The following is a 21,059-nucleotide window of genomic DNA, read 5'->3' as shown; positions in this document are numbered from 1 at the left end:
ACAGTAGTAATAGTTGAATAATATATTGTTTCTGGATGGCATGAATACTATGCTTACACTGCTTAGGAGATGTAACTACTTCCTGTTTATTTTCATTATTCTCTCTGTTCAGGAGATTTCTTCCACCTCTCTCTTTCCTACCCCACCCAGCCCCCATTATGTTGATGCTTATATATCCTTGTCTTTGACAAACCGTCTGTGAAAGAACACTATTCCTTTTCTGAGAATGACATACTTTTACCTAATAAATGAGTGTGTGGGAAATACGTAACTGCTTCTGGAGGTTACAGTAGGATGCAGAAAACAGCAAAATTTATGTTTTTACAAACTTGAAGGAGCTTTCCAATGCTATTTCAATTGTTTTAGTATTTTTTATATTTAGCAGTTTGCAATACTGTTGTTCAGAATATAAAGACCATTAAAAATCCAGTAGAAAAGTAAGGTTCACAAAGAAAGGCAATATGCTTTGAAAGATAATTGTGAAGCAGGAATACAATGTTCCATTTTAAATTCTGTGGTAATTGGTTTGATATGACCTGATTATTTAATACATCAAAGGAAATCTTCCTTGCTTGCTCTAAGTTTGAAGAAGTCAGCTCTCTCAGCTATGTGACCTATAGAAACTCTTACACATTGTTAGAAAGCCACAGCAAGAGGTATTTGTTTGGGATGAATGTGCTTTTTACCTCTCAGATATTGAACAGACAGTGACAGAAGATGAATCCAATTACTGTAATATGCCACTATCAAGCTCTTCTATCTGTATTTGTGGCTTTTCTACTGGTTTGGTGACAACGAGAGTCCTTCAAAATAAAACAGAAGTGCATTTTATATAGTTTTTAAATGCACAGTAGATATTGAGACCAATTTGATTATTACAGTATAGAATGATAGTTATTACAGTATAGAAACAGGAAAATAGTTGGTAGTTACGCAAATTATAATATCACCACTTTGCAAGGTAACCTACTGATGATTTTGAATTATATATCGTGAATTGTATGTGATAGTGCAATGAAGTATTGTTCTGTCATAAGCGTGCAGGCAAGACAGGGTTTTGAGTGCAGCAATACAACAATTATATCTTTTTATCTGAGCGCTCAATCATGTGGCTTTTATGTTGCCTGGAGATGTTTTCGTATGGTATACATGCTCTTGTATTACATATGTGAGAAACACTCCATAGCCAATAACATAGGCTCAGGCGAGGATCTCAGTGAAGTAACAATTTTATTTGCGATTGCAATGGCGGGCGTCCCACAAGCAGGAGCGCATCTACTAGTCACATAGTACAGTTTATATACTTTCCTTCTCGATGACTGGGACCCTCCCCTGTTTCCCCATTGACTGGGTAATCCAGGTTTACAACCTATCCGATTCTTCATAGACAATACATGGTCTTCAGTTGCCGGCTTGTTATCTTTCAAATTTCTTTTGCCTTTTCTACCATTTGAAGTGGTAATGTTTCTTGACTTACCTGACTTGACACTGTGATTTTCGCCTAATTGTTCTAAGGAGTCTGGTTGTCTGCATTTTACAAGGCCATCTGCTAAGCTTTCTTGTCACTGCAAGCATATTTCAATACCGCATTCCTTACCTTTAAACAATGTAACTCCGTGCAAAAACAACATTTTTGTTCCCACACATACAATACATAGAGTCGGATCTTTTGTTGTGTTCCAGGTTAGGTTTTAGCATCTGTTTCTTTTTGATGTCTTATTATCCACCACTATAGTAAATTTAATGGTGGTGGAAACCTTGATATAGTTTATTATATTTCATTTTATTACACAAAATATTATTTATCTACAGTATTTTAGTTACTTTCTTTAGTGTCAAGAGTAAATTACAGCCCTGGGACAATCCATGCTGCTGTTAGTTTTGCTATGCCAAGATTCTGTACTATAGAATTGTATTTTTTGGAAGTGGACTGTACAAAAAGCCAGAAGACATTTTCTTGCTTGGAACTCTCATTAGAATGAATTCTAAGAGCTATTCCTTGGAGACTGGTTTTCACAGACGGAAGGCATTCTGGACAGAAGTCTTGGTAGGATGAAGTATTTCAGTCCATAACTTTTATTGATTTATTTGAACTTGAATACAAATGTGTACGTTACTAATTTCTGCAGTTGTATACAGTAAAAAAAATGTCTCTGAATCCTTTAGACAGTCTTGCATAGGCTCTGTCTATGCAGTTATAAGACTCCTGTAGCAGTGCACTGCATTTCTGAGGATTGGCACTTGGATTTGTTTTACTGGTTTAAGAATTATGTTGAATACTTATTCTAGTTCTACTACTGCATCTTGTGATGTTCCTCGTACTCTCCTCTCTACCTGTAGGGAATTATCTGAATGTTCTATATACATATATTTATATATATTTATTTTACTTTATTTTATTTTACTTTATTTTATTTTATTTTATTTTATTTTATTTTATTTTATTTTATTTTACAATTGGTGTTAACTTCTGCTTCTCTACTTAAGAGAAGTCTTATTCTTTCTGTGTTACTAATTGATAAATACACCTACAGTGATATGAGCAGCATAAAAACAAATAAATAAAAAACTACTAGTCTTTTTTGTTAATAATCAGTTGTGAGTTCAGAAGCGGATTAGAAGGAAATTGTGAGTAAATGAGGTATAGGGAAGGTTACTAAGATTAAAAGTGGGTTTAAGATTGGCACTCAAATTACAGAAATACTCCTTCAAAATTGTTCTTGAGATGAAAATGATTATAATATCCTTTACAGAGTAGCAATGTAGTGCAGTATGCATGTGAATTGCTGAAGTTAATGACATTTGCAGTCATAGACCTATCAGAAGTCATTGGATGTTTAATTTTTTGATAACCAAGAATAAGATTTTGTCAGATTATTTCACCTGAAAGAAGGTGAAACAAAAGCTTACAAGTCTCTTCAAGCTATTTTTGAACTACTCGCAAAGTGACTTTTTAATTACATTTTTCAGTAGAAGTGATAGCCAGCTGAAAATATCTTTGGAAAGAAAACACATTGTAGAACTGAGAGGCTGTGATGCTGTTTGTCAGTATCCGGAATAGCAGGGTATAGGCCCATACTTACTAGGATTACCAGTTTAACAGTGAGTTTCAACAAACACTCAGCTATTTCAGTTGCTGAATGACCAGTATACCTTGGTCTGGATGACCGAAGTCCCATTTGTAACTGTTCTTAGCAGATAGTTGTAGCATCCGTAAATTGCGTATGAGGTTGTAGCATTTTGGACAGATTTGATCAATATGTTATCTGGAATAATAAGTCTCCAGTTCTGTTTAAGTTGGAAAACAAAACAAACAAACATGTTTTGTAGTAATTTAGGTTACTGAGGTTAATATTTGTTGATATTCATACAGATGTTCCTGAATGTTGCGGTAGTTCAATACAGAAGTTGGCATATCTTTGTTCTGATTTTCTTAGAATACCACCTGTTAGTTCTTTTGGAGTTGTTGGCAGTTGCAGTATTGACCGATTTACTTCAAGGGGAGTAAACAGATAAACCAGCCATATACTTTGATGAGCAAGAGGATTAGTTTAAACCCTGAAGAATACACACCAAAATCTTGAAGGCTAATATTGCCATCCCTGTATGAATCTGAAAAGCCACAGCAGTTAATGCATGCTACCTGTTGATGTGAATATCATTGCATTTAACCAATTAACAGCAGTATATATTAAGCATTTTTTGAACATATTTGAATGAAAAGAATTCAATAGCTGGCATTAATTTATTATAAATGAAACTACCTTTCTGCAAGATTTGTGAACAGATGTGTGGGATTTAATTTTTTTTTTTTTGGTGGCAAAACTGATAGTTTCCTTTTTTATGTATTTGCTTTACAGTCATGCTTGAACACAGTTGGATCAAGAATAATTATATCAGTGACTGCACACAGATTTGATACACACAGTCTTTACCCAGAAGAGGTTACTGTGTAAATACATAAATCAAATTGAAATTGAGAAAATGGAAGAATTATTATTTCTGTTTTAGAAAAAACACAAATAGAAAAATTATTATCATGTTACTTAGATTAGTCAGTCCTAGTAATATTACTGGAATGTTCTGTGTGGGTTGCTTTCTATGGGTATTAGGTGTTAACTGTTGGGTCCAGTATATTTTTTAATCACCCTGAACACCTGTGACAATCTGGACCATAAGTGAAATCTTTTGCCTAGTTGAGTGCTTCTCTGAGGTATGAAATCATCCAGCTGTGAAACATACCTGATGTCTATAAAGCAACGGACAATGTGGCGTTGTTGAGGGCACCACTGGCATGAAGATGAAGTCATAGATTTGCTCTGAGAAAAGTAATAACTGATCTGCTTCAGGAAAGAACTGTCCACTTTCTATAATTTTGCAATAAAATGTTCACAGAAAAATGAAGACGAAGTCTAAGAGTGCAGTCTGTTTTGTTTCAGAAGGATAAATAAACTTTGGGGCATGTGACTTATTTTTTTTTCCTTAGAGGTATGTTCAAAATTTTTGGTTTAAATCAGAGGAAATTAAGTAGAATGTAATGAAAAATGTAATTTTGGGCTTATGAGTGTTTTTGAGAGCTTTCTGCATTTGGTGTTTTTGATCAATTTTTCAAAGAATGGTAAACTGAACTAAAATAAAAGAGAGGTGGGACAAATTTTGAATTTGGTTAACCAAAATGTGTGATAAACTATTGTCCCTTTCTCTCTTTCTCATCATTGAACTCCCTTAGGTACTTCTTGTCTTGCATAGTACATTTCCTAGTACTGCAAAATACGTTGTCTACTTCAAAGACACTTTAGTCAATACGTGGGGCCCATTATTTTGACCTTAGTGCTAATGCAATAGGAATACTAATATTTTCTGTGATCTTCTCATTTATTGCTCCACATTTAAGTTATAAGCTCACATGGGAATGCCTGTGTTTATTTTATCTGCAGAGCATTCAGAGCTTTTTTGGCGCTGAATAAGAAAAAATCAACAAGTCACAAATATTTGCAAACCTTTTAAGGAATTCCAGGAGCGAAAAAGCTGAACTGCAGCTTACAATGTCCATTGCTGATAAATAGCTGGTTCTTCAAATTTGGAACAAATATTTGTAATCTGCAGTGAGGGCTTTTGAGAAGATTATTGTAACCTGGCAGCAACAGTTACATGCTGCAATTTGTATTTCAATGTATGAATAACTGATTTTAAATATCTGTAAAAAATCTGATCTACTAAAAATTTGAGCAATACCTTTTCCAGTGGTGAGCAACAGCAGCATTTTAACTAGCTTAGTGTCACTAGCTTTGAGACCTTGATTTCTGTGGCATTCTCTTGGTGGCAGATTTGACTTACTACTTTCCTCAGCAATTAAATGTTACAGTGTTCAAATGACAAACTAGATAATGAAATCCTTGACTACTGCTGGTCATTTAAAAACATGGACAAGTAAATAATTATTTCTGAAATTGTCTTTAGGTTCAGGAAATGATGCGGTATGTCTAGCTTGAGCTAGTAAAACCTACACAGTAAAATGATACAGTTTTCTTAGTAGAAAGAGAAAATCTTGGACTAACACCTTGGAAAACTACAGAGGCATTCTGAAAAGGTTAAACTGAAAATCATGCTGTTTCTTAGCACCACTGCAACATCTTCCTTAAAGCCTTGTGCGAACAGTTCCTTTGGGTAGAGTGGTCATACGAGGAACGACAGTGTGAAAAAGGATTGCAGACCTGAAAATTGGTTGTAGTCTGTTTGTGTTTCATTAAGCTATCTGCTGCCCCTCAGTGAATCTCACATTAACACACTCAAGAAGGAACAATGCCAACTTGCTTGCCCATAGTTGTCATTTTAAATATATATTTAAATATCTCTGAAAGGTTTAAAGAGAACTTTGGATCTTGTTTATTTTACAATCTCACCTAAGGCAATGCTGTTCCTAATACAGCTCTGAGACTCGATTGTTTCCTAGGTATCAGAATGTCTCAGTATTCCAAACTGCTCAGAGAAGGAAAAGAGAGAGCTTAAGCATTGGCAGAAAGGGGTCCTGCAAAAGCAGGAGCTACAGGAGACTGATATGGTATGGGAAGCTCCATCTGGGAGATGTGAATCCTTTTTATCTCATTAGGTGGGTTGATCCCAGCCAGCAGCTAAGAACCCCACAGACGCTCACTCACTGTCCCCCTCCTCCTCCCTACCCCCAAAACAGAAAACTTGTGGTTTGACATAAAAACAGTTTAATAAATAAAGAAAATAGGAAGAAATACAGAAATTCAAAACCAGTGATGCAAAGGCTATGGCTCACCATCTCCTACAAAGTAGACTAGAAGGCCTGGCCAGTCTCTGAGCAATGTCTGCCCCCCCCAAGCCCCCTTTCCTCACTTTTTATTGCTGAGCATGACCTTGTGTGTCACAGAGTATCCCGTCAATCAGTTTGGGTCAGCTGTCCTGGTTGTATTCCTTTCCAGCTTCTTGCCTGCCTCTGGCCTACTCATGGAGGGGGGAGGTTGGGAAAAAGAGAAAGCCTTGATGCTGTGCAAGTACTGCTTACAGATAAACAAAATACTGGTGTGCTACCAGCACTAGTTTAGTAACAAATCCAAAACACACCATATGGGCTGCTATGAAGAAAATTAGCTCCATTCCAACCAGACTGAGTACCCTCAGTTTTGTGAGTTAGCACATGTTGGAGTGACATTCACAAACAGTCATCAACAATGACGATGATGATAGATGATGGATGGAGGGTCACTGATAACTGAACCCAAAATGGAATGAAGCATGTGTTCTGCAAGTCGTGGCGTTTTCAGGATTTGAATCACATCTGTTCTTTGTGGCATTCTTGTCAAGCAGGTAATGTAGTATTGATATTTTCTCTTTTAAGCTGGTTGTTTTCTAATAGAAAACAAGGAGAAAGGAAACATCTGTGTCACTTGTTTGTAATTTCATTTTTTTGAACAAGAGCGTTTAAGGGACGAAAGTCATTTGCTGCAATTCATAGTCTAAAATCACTTATGCTAGCAGTTTCCAAATCATAGCTCTGGGTGTTGCTTGGTTAAACGTTTAGGTTATTTGATTGAATGTGGAAGGAAACATTGTAAGGCAAGGTAGTGAGCTAAGAAATGAGAATTATCATCTCCAGTTCCTTTTTTTTATGGTTATAATTAAATCACTAGTGCATATTGTTGGGAAAATAATGCTAATAGACTAGTGTACATGCATCCTTTATTATTTAGAGGGTATACACAGCTTTTGCCAATCATATTAGAACACGTTCTTGGGAGAGAAACCCTCTCTCAACACTCTCAGACTTCAGCAGGAATGTAATGCACCCAGGATCTTGTAAGATGGAAGTCAACAGAGACCAGAGACTGTACTCAGGTGGCAATGTGAACAGATGTGTGGTAAAATCAGAAATGTTTCACTGGTTTACATTTGCTTTAACTAAATAACTTTTCTCCAAGAGGCTCATAGCTGGTGTTTCTCAAATGCTTGAGTTTTAGCATTTACAGGGGATGAACCTTTTAGATAGGTAGTTGACAGTCATCAAATGGATTTTAGGATTCTCTGTCAGAATAGAGAGCTTTATTTCTGGCATTAGCTCTACTCTTGTTTGCTGCTTGATTCAAGGAGTGCTTTTTCAGGATCTGTGTATAAGATTTACTGCAAAGAATCTCACTGTTCGTGAGATTTTGCAGTTTATTTCAACGAGCTCTGTGTTAGGGCTGTGTAGAGTCTTGGACAAGTACTTTAAGCACAATTGAAGAGGATGCAAGTTTAATTCTGATTTTTTCCTTTGACTTGCTGCAATGATTCGTACTGCTTGGAAACTAGCTCTTAGGGCAGTTTCTCTTGCTGGAAGCATGAATGATAACTGTCTTGTAAAGTAATCTGAGATTTACTGATGTATTCCTATTGAGGTGACCTTGGTGAATTTTACCCAAGTATTTTCATGATGTCTTCCACGGAGTTTGGCCGCTGCAGCCAGAGGGCCAGCTGGAATGTTGGGGAGGATTTTCCTTGTGTTCTCACAGTCCTGATATCATAAAATTGTGCTCTTCGTACAACCAAATACCTGTTGCTTTTCCTCAGCAATGGAGCACTAAATCTTGGATCAGAAACATGAGTATTGATGCATTCAGTTTTTAAGTTTTTGTAATGCAGTGAGTTTACTGAACTGTCATCTGTATTACATTCATATAGAAGCATTTAAAATGCTAAACTTTGCTGAGTCATCAAATCTAACATGGTGAGAATTAAAACAGGTTAAGATCCACTGATGTTCATTTGTTTACTTGTTCCAAATAATGGGAAGCTTTTGCTATTGTGGGCTGGGAATAAAACAGTGTTTCCTGAAGTGTGGCTACTGTGATTGTTGTTTTCAATTTATATTATTGTACTATTTAGGCTCAGGTTATGCTTAGAGAAGTGTTTAAGCTGAATTAACCTTCTCTACCAACAGGTAACTCAAGCAGTTTGAATAATTGTTTACATCACATCAATAACTGTTTTTCACAATCATCTACATGAGATCAGAAGGTCCAACCCTGTATATGATTTCTGTATTGGTCATCCCATACAGAATTGAGCTTTTCCAAAGCACACAGCATCAACCTGAGTTTGCTGCCCTTGAAGCAGATGGGACTGAAATGTCAGAGCAGCCATATTCTACAAAATTGAGAAAAAACAACTCCATGTGTGCACAACCAGCAGAGCAGGGTAGAGGAAGTAGCTGTTCAGTGGTAGGTATGGCTGAGGCAAAGCGTCTTTTCATTGCTACTACTGACCTTTTGTGTAGGGCCTTTCCCCTCTAAGTTAGTTGCATGAGCTGTCCAGTTTCACTAACAATCTGAATGGTAGCCTGTGAAGTCATTTTGTCCCTGTTTAGGTACTTCAGCCAGACAGAGGAGCAGAAACCTATGTTTGTTCTCACTTCACTTTGCACTTTCATGTAGCTGCATGTGAAGTAGCTTTCGTGGCTGGCTGTGATGGATTCAAATTGTGATGAGTATTGGATGAGCTGCCAAATCGTATACATTGTTGAAGAGTTGTCTTTGGTAGCCACTTGGCGGGCAAACTAATTCTATCTTGTTATTATCCTAAAAGTTATATGCATGCTATATGACTCATTGTTTCAGTTAGCTATGATATTGTGCAAGGTTCTGCAATATCACTGGAAAAGGCCTGAATGCTGTATTTGAGCTCACACAATGAAAGCCAAATCTGAATTTCATGACTGAATTGTTTGTAATGAGTTGGTCCCAGAAAATTGTGTGAAATCTGCACCTATAGACTTGTTTTGAATTTACTGTAGAGATTTTCTCTCCTATTTTTTCCTGCTTATCCTGGCAGAGTTTTTGTGTTCTGTTTAGATGCTTACCGAGGTGGTGTATCCTTGTATGTGTTTTGCCTTACTGAAGCCTTACTTTGTTCATTTTCTTAGTTTCACCTGAGTCATTGGGCCTATCTTTGTGTCACATGTTACACACAGGATGGTGAGTAGACTTCCACTTGACACGTGTCATGTATATGTACAGTGAGAATTTGCAGGAGCACCTGAGTCTGTATTCTTCAACTGCACTTCAAATTCTTTCCATAACACAGAGGCCTTTCTGTTGCATGTATTTCTTTATAAATATTTTATATTTTAAAATTATGCACAGGAAACTTTCAGGATTTCTCTGTGCAGAAGAGCATGTATGTGAAACATTATGAAGGGGTAAAATGTATATCTTTGCCACACGTTAAAACATCTTTTTCTTAAATTGAAAGGTATTTAGATAAAAAAACCCAAACCATCTACTGCCTGAATATATTTTTTCTTTTTATCATGCTTATCTTGCATAAATCTTATGCTGTGAAAGGTTTTAATTATCTTACTGAGTTGAGATCTGAGTTGAAATCTTTACTTAGGTAATAAGTAAGGGAAAGTTTGTTGAATGTACAGTAAAGGAAAGGAACTAATCTGTTCGAGAATAGAACAGTATCTTCGAAGAGGCTGTTAAAATGATAATGGGTAGGTGATAGTTTAACAAAATAGGGGTATGGATTTGTTCTGATTGATGAAAATAAGGAGAGAATCATTCACCTTTACAAGTTTTCCACTTTTCTATATATTTCTCTACTGTAGAACCAAGCTTTACTTCTAACATAAGCCATATTTGCCACTGAATAAAGGTAGTGATGTTGTTAAGGCACAAGGCTGGGATAAATGGCTAACTTGGCCAGCTGTCAAAGATTTTCTGTAAGAAAAAGGCAATTCCTGTTTTCTTTCTGTGTGATTATCCCATTTGTAAAGGAAAATGTAAACAAACCGTTTGCTGTTGTCGCAAACTGTTAATATAAGGGAGAATCACTTATAGTATGTTTCTACAGTTTTTTTTACTAAGGCTGATCTGGCAGCACTTGCAAGAAGTTGATGGTAGCCCCTATTCAGACAGCATTCTGTATCCAGAGAAGTGAGCTCTACCTCTGAGTAACTAAAGTAACTGAATAGGAAGGGGAAACACTCTGCTTAAAGGCAACTGAATGCTAGTGAGCACTTTGAGAGTTAACTGACTCTCATTATCAGAATTGTCTCTGTGATTTTTTTTTAAGCAAAACAAAACAAGCAGGTTTTTGTTTGTTTGTTTGTTTCCCTACTGTTATATCTGAATACTACGTTTTGTAAAAGTGCCTTGAAATGTTTAATTTCAAATCTGTTAAATAACAGATTAATAAGACGATCCCTGTGGGAATACTCCCTTTCGGTTCAAGTTTAAGTCCCTCAAACCTGAGCTGTTGCAAGGATCCTCTGATTTGTGTGTCCTTGTTTTCTGCAGACTGTCATAGGATTCAAATTAGTTAGGTGTAGCATATTTTAATCATGAGATAGATAAGCTGTCCTTGAAACCTGGCCTATATAGAAAAAGGACACAAGAAATTTACTAAGTATCCAGTTGTAATAGATTACATCTAGAATATGCAGTTTAACAGCTAACTGGATCACAATCAAATAAGCAGATCACTTGCTGAAAGGTTAGTTTTCATTGAAAAGGTTGAAATAAATTATTTAGTGTTATCAAAGTAATATTTTTCAAACTGTCATTCACTAACAGTTTTGAAATTTCTAAATAATTGGTGATGGAAGAAAAAAATGAGCCATTAATAGGAGATAGTCCTTTTGGGAGAGATCACACAAAGTAAGCAGGTGTGCAATTTCTCATCCTTTTTTTTTTTTTTTTTTCCCAGTGCTTGCAAATACATCTGACTCACAGGAGATGCCTTCTGCAAGGAAGAGTATTATTCATTACTAAGCTCTGCACATGGATTTGTGTTAGTACGTCTTGACCTAATGTTATTTACATCTTCAGAATAATCATTTATTACTCTTACTGAAGTGTTTTTAAGCTTCTGACTGTTACTTTATGCAGTTACCTACAGTATAGCTGTACTCTCTTTTCTTTGCTTTCTCATCATGCCCTGATGTCACAGTCTGTATGTTACAACATTTGGAATAAGTTAAAGTGTGTGAGGGAGGAAACCTGAGTTTAGGATATATGCATGGATATGTCTACAAAACTACCTCGACCTATTAACAGGAAATTGTGTTTATAAGGATAAATGGGTAATTGTATACAGGGCTTGGCAGTTTCTTGACCTTTTTAGGACATTTTCTTGACATTGGAGGTATTGCTGTTTTGTGAGAGTGCTGCGGCCAGGCTGTGAACTGTGCAAGTATTTAACAAGATGTAGACCTGAGGGAATCAGGGAGACAGTTTTAGGGCAGGCTTAGATTGAATCTTGCCTCATCCCTTTGAGCCACCGGTACAACAGCTAAATAAAAGACTTTCTCTGAGGCTCTTCCTTACTCAGAAACACTTTGTGAGATGTGACTAGAATCTGTTATTTGGTAGGTCTTCCTTTACCTTGTTTTTGATGATAAAAGCAATTTTCACACATTGAAGACTGATTTCAACTTTTTAAAGTTCAAGCATAGCACACTGAGTCACCAGAGGGTGTCTCACATCTTCTCTGCCCTGTAGGACCACATGAGGGTGAGGGGCCACAACAAGAGGCTGTAGTCCAAGCAGCAGACTACTCTGAGGAGTGGCATCTTTCTTATTGCTGTACTCCAAGCTCCAGACACAGCTGAGATGCCAGAAATGTGTCAACTGATGGTGTCATTACACAAAAAGTAGATGAAGGACAGGTAAGTGAGTGATTCTCATTTTTTGTTTATACAGGTGATTAAAATCCAAGTATGTTGCATCACTGAACAGATCAGCTTGCATGAATGGATTCTAAAAGACTCAAATTAATTAGTAAACTATTTTCTTGTGGATGTTATTCACACTGCAAAAACTTTAATTGTTGATACAGGATTTTTTTAAGGCATACATTTAATGTATGTTCTTGTGATCACCTTTTTATATACGCAAAGTCATTTCTAAATGTTTCCTTTTGTTAATTTTTAACATTCTTCCAATAATTAGTCCCGTACTTCTCCAGTTGTCCAGTGGAAAGCTATGGGACTATCAAGGTTTTTATTCCTTGCTGCTAAAAAACCAAAGCATGAGTCTTGGTCATCATTTACGGTGCACAGCTATTGAAATGGATGAAACAAGAGAATGGGAGGACTTCTCTTGGTGAAGAGAATCTGTAAATAATTTAATCTAAAAAAAGGCAACAGAATTGGAAGTGGATATTGGGGTTTTAAACATTAATAACAGCAGCCTAATGAACAGAGAGTGGAAGAGAGGTGGGTAAAAGGATTAACTTTGCTTATCTGGACGTCCCAAGTGCACGTTGACATTATTACTTCTTAACCCTTTGTGTTAGCTCAGGAATACAAACATACAGTTCAAAATGACTTAAAAGTCTGTTACCTGACCACAGAAAGAAGGTGCAGAGGAGACCTAAAGATCTAAGTATCTGTTCCACAGTCTCAAGTGGCCCAGAACTACTCACTCCCTAGCCTTCAGTGTGATAGAAGTCCTATGCACCTCATCTGCTTCCAGATCAACCCAAGAAATGTGGTATTGCACAAAAGGTTCCTTAGGACCTGCAGTCACCAAACTACTCCATCTTGTTTGAACATCCTGTTTATTAACTGAGAAAATCCAAAATATCTCCTGTATACAGTAATAGTGAAAGGAGGAATTACATAGTAATGAAACTCTTAACAGGATCAGACCAGGGAACAAATAGTGTTTACCATACTTGGAATAGACCGTTCTGATGGGATACCTGAGAAACTTATTTTCTGTCAAGGTCATGTCCTCTCTTCAACAGAAAAAACAAATGGAAATAAATTATTGAGAAAGTACTCTGGGTGTAAGGAATTCTGGAAGGAACAAAGTCATAAATGGACAGTCATAAACGATTACTGGATGAAAAGCTTTTTCTAAAATACACTTCCAGTGAAGTGCTTTAATCATCTTATGTCTTATGTGATCAAATATTTAGTATAAAAGCTCAAATATTCTCAGCATAACAAAATGTAAAGTTCCACCATCAAAAGCTTCAATGAAGTTTGAGTACATTTTCATGCTGGTTGAATGGACTGGTACTAGTTTTCACCGTATGCCATATTAGTTTGATGGAAGAAGATTTGTCAAAATGCTGAGTAAGATGCTTTCATCTTTAATGTCAAGAAGAATTAGAGCAGTTATTTCAGAAATCACCGATCCACTGAAAAAAACTGTGCAACATAAAATGCCTGTTGTTGTATGAATGCAGTTGTTGGTAAAGCTGCAGAAGTGGCCAGGTTGCCTTAAGATTATGGCCCGGTTCTCAGAACTTACCTGATGAGAAGTATTCCTGTATGCCTATAGTATAAAACTTGAGATCTATGAATGACATCAGTAATTTGAGATTTCATGTAGATAATAAGCAAAAAGAAAATGCTTATTGACTTATGACATTACTTTTGCAAAGTAGAATTGTGTATCGTGGACTGTGTGTAACACCACCTTTCATCACACGTATTTGTTCTTTTTTTGTATTGTGTGGAGGTACAGATTGCCCTTTTTTAATGGCTCTCTACCAGCACCATGATGTTCACAGTGATACTTCTCAATTTGTTTGTCACAATAATGAAGGGATTAGGTCCAAGAGCAGGATACTCTAGGCCCTAAATTGATATCCAGTATTTGTAATCATTGCAACTAATGAAGGAATTTTATTTAATAAACACACATGAACAAATGTGTCCGCAGTGAGTCTCTGTGTTGAGAAGGCTTGAGGCATTTTTTTATTGTATCTTTGGTTTGCACCTCAGTATTCACAGACTTAAAAATTAAATTCCTGCCTTGGTCGTCACTTGATGATTATCATCACTTGAAGTAAATTCTTACTGTAGTAGGAAATAGATGAGAAAGCCACTTGACTCTAAAGATCCATTTCACACCACAATTGCCAGTGACAATAAAATTATAGTCCCTCTTGAAAGATCTTAGATCAGATAACTAGTGGAGTTACGATCTGCTGTCTCAATGTTTGATATCTCTAGTTGTTCAGTAACATTTTGGTCTCTGTGCTGTCAAAGTAGCTGACAACCATTATATTGCCTTATGCATTTTTAAAGTGCATTCAAAATTCTTACCTAGCTAGTCTTTTCAGAGCATTACTTAAAGTTTAGAAAAAGAAAAATAGCTATCACTGTAGCACTGCAGCCCCAAATACAGCTGCTTAAACAAAACTTGCAGTGCCTGTTCTTATTCACTATGGTGAGAATTGTAAATATGAATCCCTTTCAACTGCTTTTTGTTGGTGTTGCAACTTAGAAGGCTAACTTGGCATCTGTATGACCCAGATACCGAGCTCTGGAAGATTTTCCAATTGTAGAATCTGCATCTTGGTTGCTTAGTGAAAAACACTAGCATTTTCTGTTCTTAAATTCTAATTGAAATGTATTGTGATGGTTTCTAATTATCATGATTGTATGACACTTTTCTTTATAGTAAGTGCAGCCATACATTATTACATGAAGTGTAGTTTCATAATGATTCAAAAAATCTCTCAGTGAAAAGTTTGTATTAGAGACTAATACTGTGCAAGACACTCTGCAGGAGGCTCTTCTGGCTTAGATCAAAATACGTAAAGGGATATGACATGGTGACACTATATTTTAAATGTCAGTTTGAATAGTCTTTGGCAGCATTGATGGAGGTTGTAGTACTGTGCAATACACTGAAATTAAGCAGTCAGTAGATGTTCCGCAGTACTCGTAATATAGGTCTGATGGCACTCTCAAATCCCTAAATTGGAAAATTATGAATAGATAGTGAACTGAATCTTGTTTCTTGTTTAAATTAAACCTAATATCAAGCACCTTCTTGCTGGTACTTCCATTCTTGAAAGGACTTCCTCCTCAGCATATATATCAGTATATATATAAACAAATTATCAAAAGGTCGCTGTTTTCATGAATGACCTGCAGTGGCAAACCCAGTGATTTAAGCTGTGTGGCTCACAGATAGGTGCTGCTGGCAGTGCTGCTGATACAAGGCAGTAAGCATGTTACTTTTCATGTAGATAAAGAGGGTAGAGGTTATTAGATGCGTATCTTTTAATGAAGATAATTTGTTAAAGGTTTAATGGTTTTGTCTTATCTTAGAACTTTTTTTTTTTTTTAAAGTTACCTGTTACCTAATTGTTGATGGTAGTGTGAGAAAAATCTCAATAATTTTCTTCAGACAGGATCTTCTGTGAAGCTATTTTATTCGCGATTGCAATGGCAGGCGTCCTGCCAATTAGGAGCGCATTATAGTAAACATACCATAACCTTTTATTCCCTATTACCCGACATCTGATCACCTCCCCTGTTTCCTCATTGGCTGAGTACTACAGGTTCACAAGCTACTCGACGTTCCTCTATACCATATATGTACAATTTTTCAACCAACCCTTTAATTTCTCCTTTTTCCTTTTTTTTTCTCCTTTCTTATGTTTAGAGAACTTGCGATCTTTGTTTTTTTACTGTTCTCACACTGATCATCCTGTCAGTCTTCTACCTTATTTTGGAACAGTGAGGCCTTTTACTGTCCACTTACCTACTTAGCATTTCTCTTTGTTATGAGTACACAACTACCTTTGAACACAGAAGGTTAGTTTTCTACTGCAAAAACACAACTTAGTTTCTCACAGTAGGAAGTGGGAGTTGTAGCTATTCATAAACTCAGCCCAAATTAGTCTGTATTTAAGTGAAGAAGGCATGGGACATTCTCGGTAATGTCATACCACTGTTGTATCTCTTTAGCACTACTGAGATGATTTGTGCTTGATTTGATGTACAGGCTCCCTTATTTATTAGCAGTTCTGTTGATGTAACAATTCTTATGGTTCAGCTGAATCCCATGAGATGACAAAGAACAGCACAGTTCATGAGAAGCAGAATAAATTTAGCTGTGAAGTAGGTGAGGCAAGAGGAACATGGAATCAGTGCAAAGTAAAAGAAGACTGGAGAACGTTTGTTTCAAAATAAAGCATAGTTTCATATTGCTTGCCTAATTGACATGACCAGACCTAGAGCTGAGCTTAGATTCAAGTATAGTAATAGAAGAAAATGTTGTGTAAGGGTGCATTGCCTCCAACGCTCTCTTTTTCATTACTTTTTCCAGTAAATAAGTTCTCAATTCTTATATTTATCCTAAGAGATGTTCTGGGTCAGGTCTGTAATTTAAAAAAGGCGAGGAAAGCAGCTATTATTCATATGGACTTCATTAATAAATGACACCAGCAGTATCTGATCTGTAATAGAGAAATAAATCAGTGCACTGGGACTCCAGCTCCAGACCTGGGCACTCAAAACCTGAAGGTTAGATATCTTTCTGTGTGAACTATTAGCTTGATAATTGATAGTGGAGGACAAAGAAAAGTTAACAGTCTCATCTGCCAAAAACCTTGAAATTTTCTAAACTGAGAACAGGTGAGAATAAGAATGAATGTATGTGGCTTACATCCACCTTTGACAGAAAATCTCTGAGGCTTATAATGAACTTGGCTTTTAAGAATGCTGGGACAGAAAGAAATTTTTGTACAAGTTCTGACTGGCGAAAACACTAAGTGCTTTTAAAGCAAGTTAAAGAGTTGGATGGGCTGTTACTTATCAGAACCCACTGGCTCTTAAGCCTCTAAATACATGACCTTTGTCACTGAAACTTAGATCCGGACATTTTAGAAAACTCCTCTCTGCAGTGACCCTTACAGAGAGAAAAGACAGAGACCTTGTAGTGCTGTTTGGGATTAGAAATATTCGAGGTCCACAGAAGTTTAGTTTTGATCCTACTATATCCAGTGAGAGGTACAAACAGAGAAATTAAAGGTGGAAAACATGTGCTGGGTCATCTATTCAGCTCCCTCAAGACAGAAAATACAAGAAAAGTTACTGATGGTGTAAAAGTTCTGCCTTTGTAGTTGAATTTATTAGCACAACAAGATCTGTTCAGCAGGATGCCCCATCCAAGCAGCTGTAAGTAGTTTGCATTATTTCTGGGGCTCCTAGTGCAACAGAAGACTACAGTGTAACAGGCATGCTAGTGGGAGCTGAGCCTGGCAGGCTGATGTGGGGTTGGTGCCAGCATGGATTCTCTGGAAGAAGGGGTTCAAGGCATTTTCCTTTGCATTGTTCCATTTGCCAAGTGGTGCCTTCAAGGTGCCTTCTACACACAGGGTGGCTCTGTGGTACACGATGCACGAGACCACTGGTGATCTTTACTCCTTCGTAAAGACAGAGTGATGATCAATTACAGCCTGTGTGGCTTGCGGAGTCACTTGATTTCATTTTGTTCTTTGCAAATTACTGACTACTGCTAATTTATTACTACATTTATAAATGTCAACACATAGCCAGTCCTCCAAGAATACCAAGCTTCGGTACTGCTTGGAATTACTGTGCTTTTCATAATAACTTGAAAGCAGAGAGAAATAAATCCATTTGGGTGTTCAAAAACGTTACTGGTCACAGGCCTACTGGAGTAAATGCATGTATGAGAAGATGAATGTGACAGTTTATCACTGCGAGGACTTGGACATAAAGTCATCATCTTCTAGAAGGAAAAGGCCAGTCTGATTTCCAAGTAATTTTGGTACACTAAACAGTAGAAGAGATGTGATATGATAAGCAGATCTAGAATAATCTGTAGTTTAGCTTGTTTAAAATTTAATACTAATTTCTGAGAATGAACTGGAAAGACTGCTCAAATGTTTTTTTCTGTTACACTATGTAAGTTCAGAGTTACTTGCTTAAAGTTAACATGATTGCACTATTTTATCTCAACACAGTGCACTCTTGCTTTGTTTCAATACTGAAGGCACCTTCTTTTCTAGGAATGCTAGTGTGCCTTTTGGAATTAAAAAGTTTCTAGTGTTTGCCACCATTAATTGAACTGCATCACCGCTAGTAACTGGGTATCATTCACATACCTGAGATGGTATATTATTAGTAGGACCCGTTAATTAAGTATGCCAATTTCTTAATAATTAAATGAAGTAATGTATGGCTTCTGAAAAACTATTGCAGTAGTTGACATAAACACATTTGGTAATGATAGCAATGCCAAGTTTAAATGCTTCCAAGAAGAATTACTGATACAAATACCACAATGATCACTGTGTTTGACAGCTCTATGTAAGTGTGGCAATTACTAGTTTTATTCTCTCTTAACTCTGTTTTAAATATCAACTTGGAAACTATTAGTACTTTTCCAAAATGCTGCAGAAAGCCGTTCCTGGGCTATAAGTCTTTGCAGCACAAAATATAAGAGTTGCATGCTACATAATACAGAAAATCTCAGAAATTCCCACCACACTCAAATCAAAGAGAACCACTTGGATTTATCTAGCCTGTTCACATACTGACATTGTTATGCACTGAAAGTGGTGAATTGTGCTTGTGAAGTAACTTGTTCCTATTAAAAGCAGAAAACAAGAAAAAATGAGATCTTGGTTTAAAAAGGGGGAGAGTGGTTCTTGCATTTGAATGCATAGTAAGATTTGCTCATTAAGTATTTCTGTTTAATTTCAGAGCTGGCAAGAATGTTCTGCAACTGCAGAAAATCAGACATTTCAGAAAACAGGATTACTGCTTTGCATGTCTTATCTACACTAGAAATATGGTTTCTCCACCTTAATCTCAGTTTACTTAGGTCTGTTGTATCACCTCAAGAGTTTCAAGCTACTCTTTGTCACGATTAATACTTTTAATTGTATTCTGCAAGGATCACTATGTAGGTGATGATTTATTTGTAGTTTGTAGTGATAATAACAGTTAAATGTTAATGTAAAATAATAAATGAAATAAATAATGACAAAATTGTTCTGAATGCTATAAATATTGCAACTGAGGGAAAACAAAAAATACCAGGATATAAATTACCAGAATTCCTGTTCTTCATAGACAGGAAAAGTCATGATGTGACAATATAAAGATGAATGTGGATATGAAATACATTTGGTTACTGATAACTAGGTTGCAGGCAGATTCCAGAGTTTATATAGTTACACATTTAATTTTGGTTTGAATTTCTGTAAGGCATAAGTGCTGCTAATCATAGTGATTTTGAATGGATGTGTACATCACTGGCAGTTTTGAATGTCAGGTCACTTGAATCCAAAAGAAACACTGTTAACACTGCCTACAGGCAGGGCTGTGAAGCTAATGCAATTTTCTTAGTTTGCAGTTGTAGGAATTTCCAAGAGGACTGATGGAACATAGGGAACTCATCTGGGTCATTCCTTTAGTAGACTGGGTTTCAGTTAATGTATGTGAAGTTAGGGGCCAAAATTAGCTGTTTGTTGTCAGAATTTTCTTAACAACTCCAGGTCCTTCTGAAGAAAACTGAACTGAGAAACTTTGCAAAATGAAGACATTTACTTTGGCAACATTATATGAATTTTGACTCTGTGAAAAAAATATTCATCATCATTGATGTTGTTTAACACATGAATAGTTCTAGCGATTTCTTTTGGTGACTGGGCACTTTTTATTTTTTTAGTGTTATGAACTAAAAGTGTTCAGGAACAGGAACATGAAGTGTTGGGCATCATTTTTAAACAAATAGAACATCTAAATGTATGCAAATAAGATAGGAGGGATTTATTTTCAAGTGAATCAGTACTAAATAGAAAGCATACGTCTAAGCTTTGAGAATGTATTTCTGTTTCTGTAGTTGCATGGATAAGACTAATTAGGCCTGTTACACAGTTATGCAGTTAAATCTCTGTTCTCAATGTTAAGTAAAGTCTGTTTCTCTGCTATGTGTAGAGACTGTGATGAAAAAGGAAATCTTCTCAACGTTTCTAATCCAGACTAATTTGGCTGCAGCATCTTTCTCTGGATTAGAAAATGAAACTCATGTGATATTCATAGCCTGGAAAAGGAAAAATGGTAATAGGATGCAGAAGCAACCGTGCTCAAGAGCGAAAAAATATTTCCATTACCTAACAGCAGTAACAGCCATTTCTTAGAGAGACTCGTTAGAGAACACAGCAAGGCAGAAAAATGGTAAAAGGAAAAAGAATAAATGTATGAATGAAAGACTCAGGATTCCCTAAAAATGCATAGGGCTGTTACAAACTAGATAAACAGATAATATAAACGGCAAACAGATTTAAATAATTCTTATTTCTTCATTTGTTCCATAGTTACAGGAGATTATAACCGGTTGTCCAGTAGAAAAATCAAAATAATTTTTCAATGATCTCAGAAGAAAGCATTTATTGTGCTTTTAGCTCTTGGCAAAGTTGTTTTCTCTTACTGCATCAAAGCAATGCTGCCGAAGACAAAATAATAGCAAATTCTTATTCTCATCTGCCTTGCCAAAGTGTGTGTGTGGTTGGAATTTAGGAACTCAGCTGAGAAATCAGATTTAACTCACTGGAGAGGGGTCCATGGCAAGTGCCCAATTAAACTATAGTGAATGACAGAGGTGAAGCCATTTCTGTTCCTAGAGCTGGAATGTCTTGTCTGTAAATTTTCACAGACATGTGGCAAGAAATAAATAAAAAAAAAAAAACGAAAAAAAAAAAAAGAAAAGGTTTTCATTCTTCACTTAGGGCAAAGAAATCTTCAGTTCAGATGGCTCATGCTTAGAATT

At 36.3% G+C, this 21,059-nt stretch overlaps 1 long non-coding RNA gene across 13 annotated transcripts in view; it reads left to right on the top strand.

Moving 5' to 3' along the window:
- LOC308195592 overlaps positions 1-21,059 on the top strand; it is a 266,452-nt gene that overhangs the window by 179,440 nt on the left and 65,953 nt on the right. For 11 of the 13 annotated variants that reach the window (XR_013951644.1, XR_013951645.1, XR_013951646.1 and 8 more), the window contains 4 exons: positions 8,444-8,723; positions 9,425-9,476; positions 11,212-11,299; positions 12,006-12,172. This is a non-coding gene — a long non-coding RNA (uncharacterized lncRNA). The remainder of the gene's footprint in view (positions 1-8,443; positions 8,724-9,424; positions 9,477-11,211; positions 11,300-12,005; positions 12,173-21,059) is intronic. The other 2 variants (XR_013951649.1, XR_013951650.1) reach the window with 2 other exon arrangements.

The sequence above is a fragment of the Anser brachyrhynchus genome, assembly GCF_964034855.1.
Source record: "Anser brachyrhynchus genome assembly, chromosome: 5".
Lineage (NCBI taxonomy): Eukaryota > Metazoa > Chordata > Aves > Anseriformes > Anatidae > Anser > Anser brachyrhynchus.
Note: the sequence above shows the minus strand (reverse complement) of the source record. Positions and strands in the feature narration are given on the sequence as shown.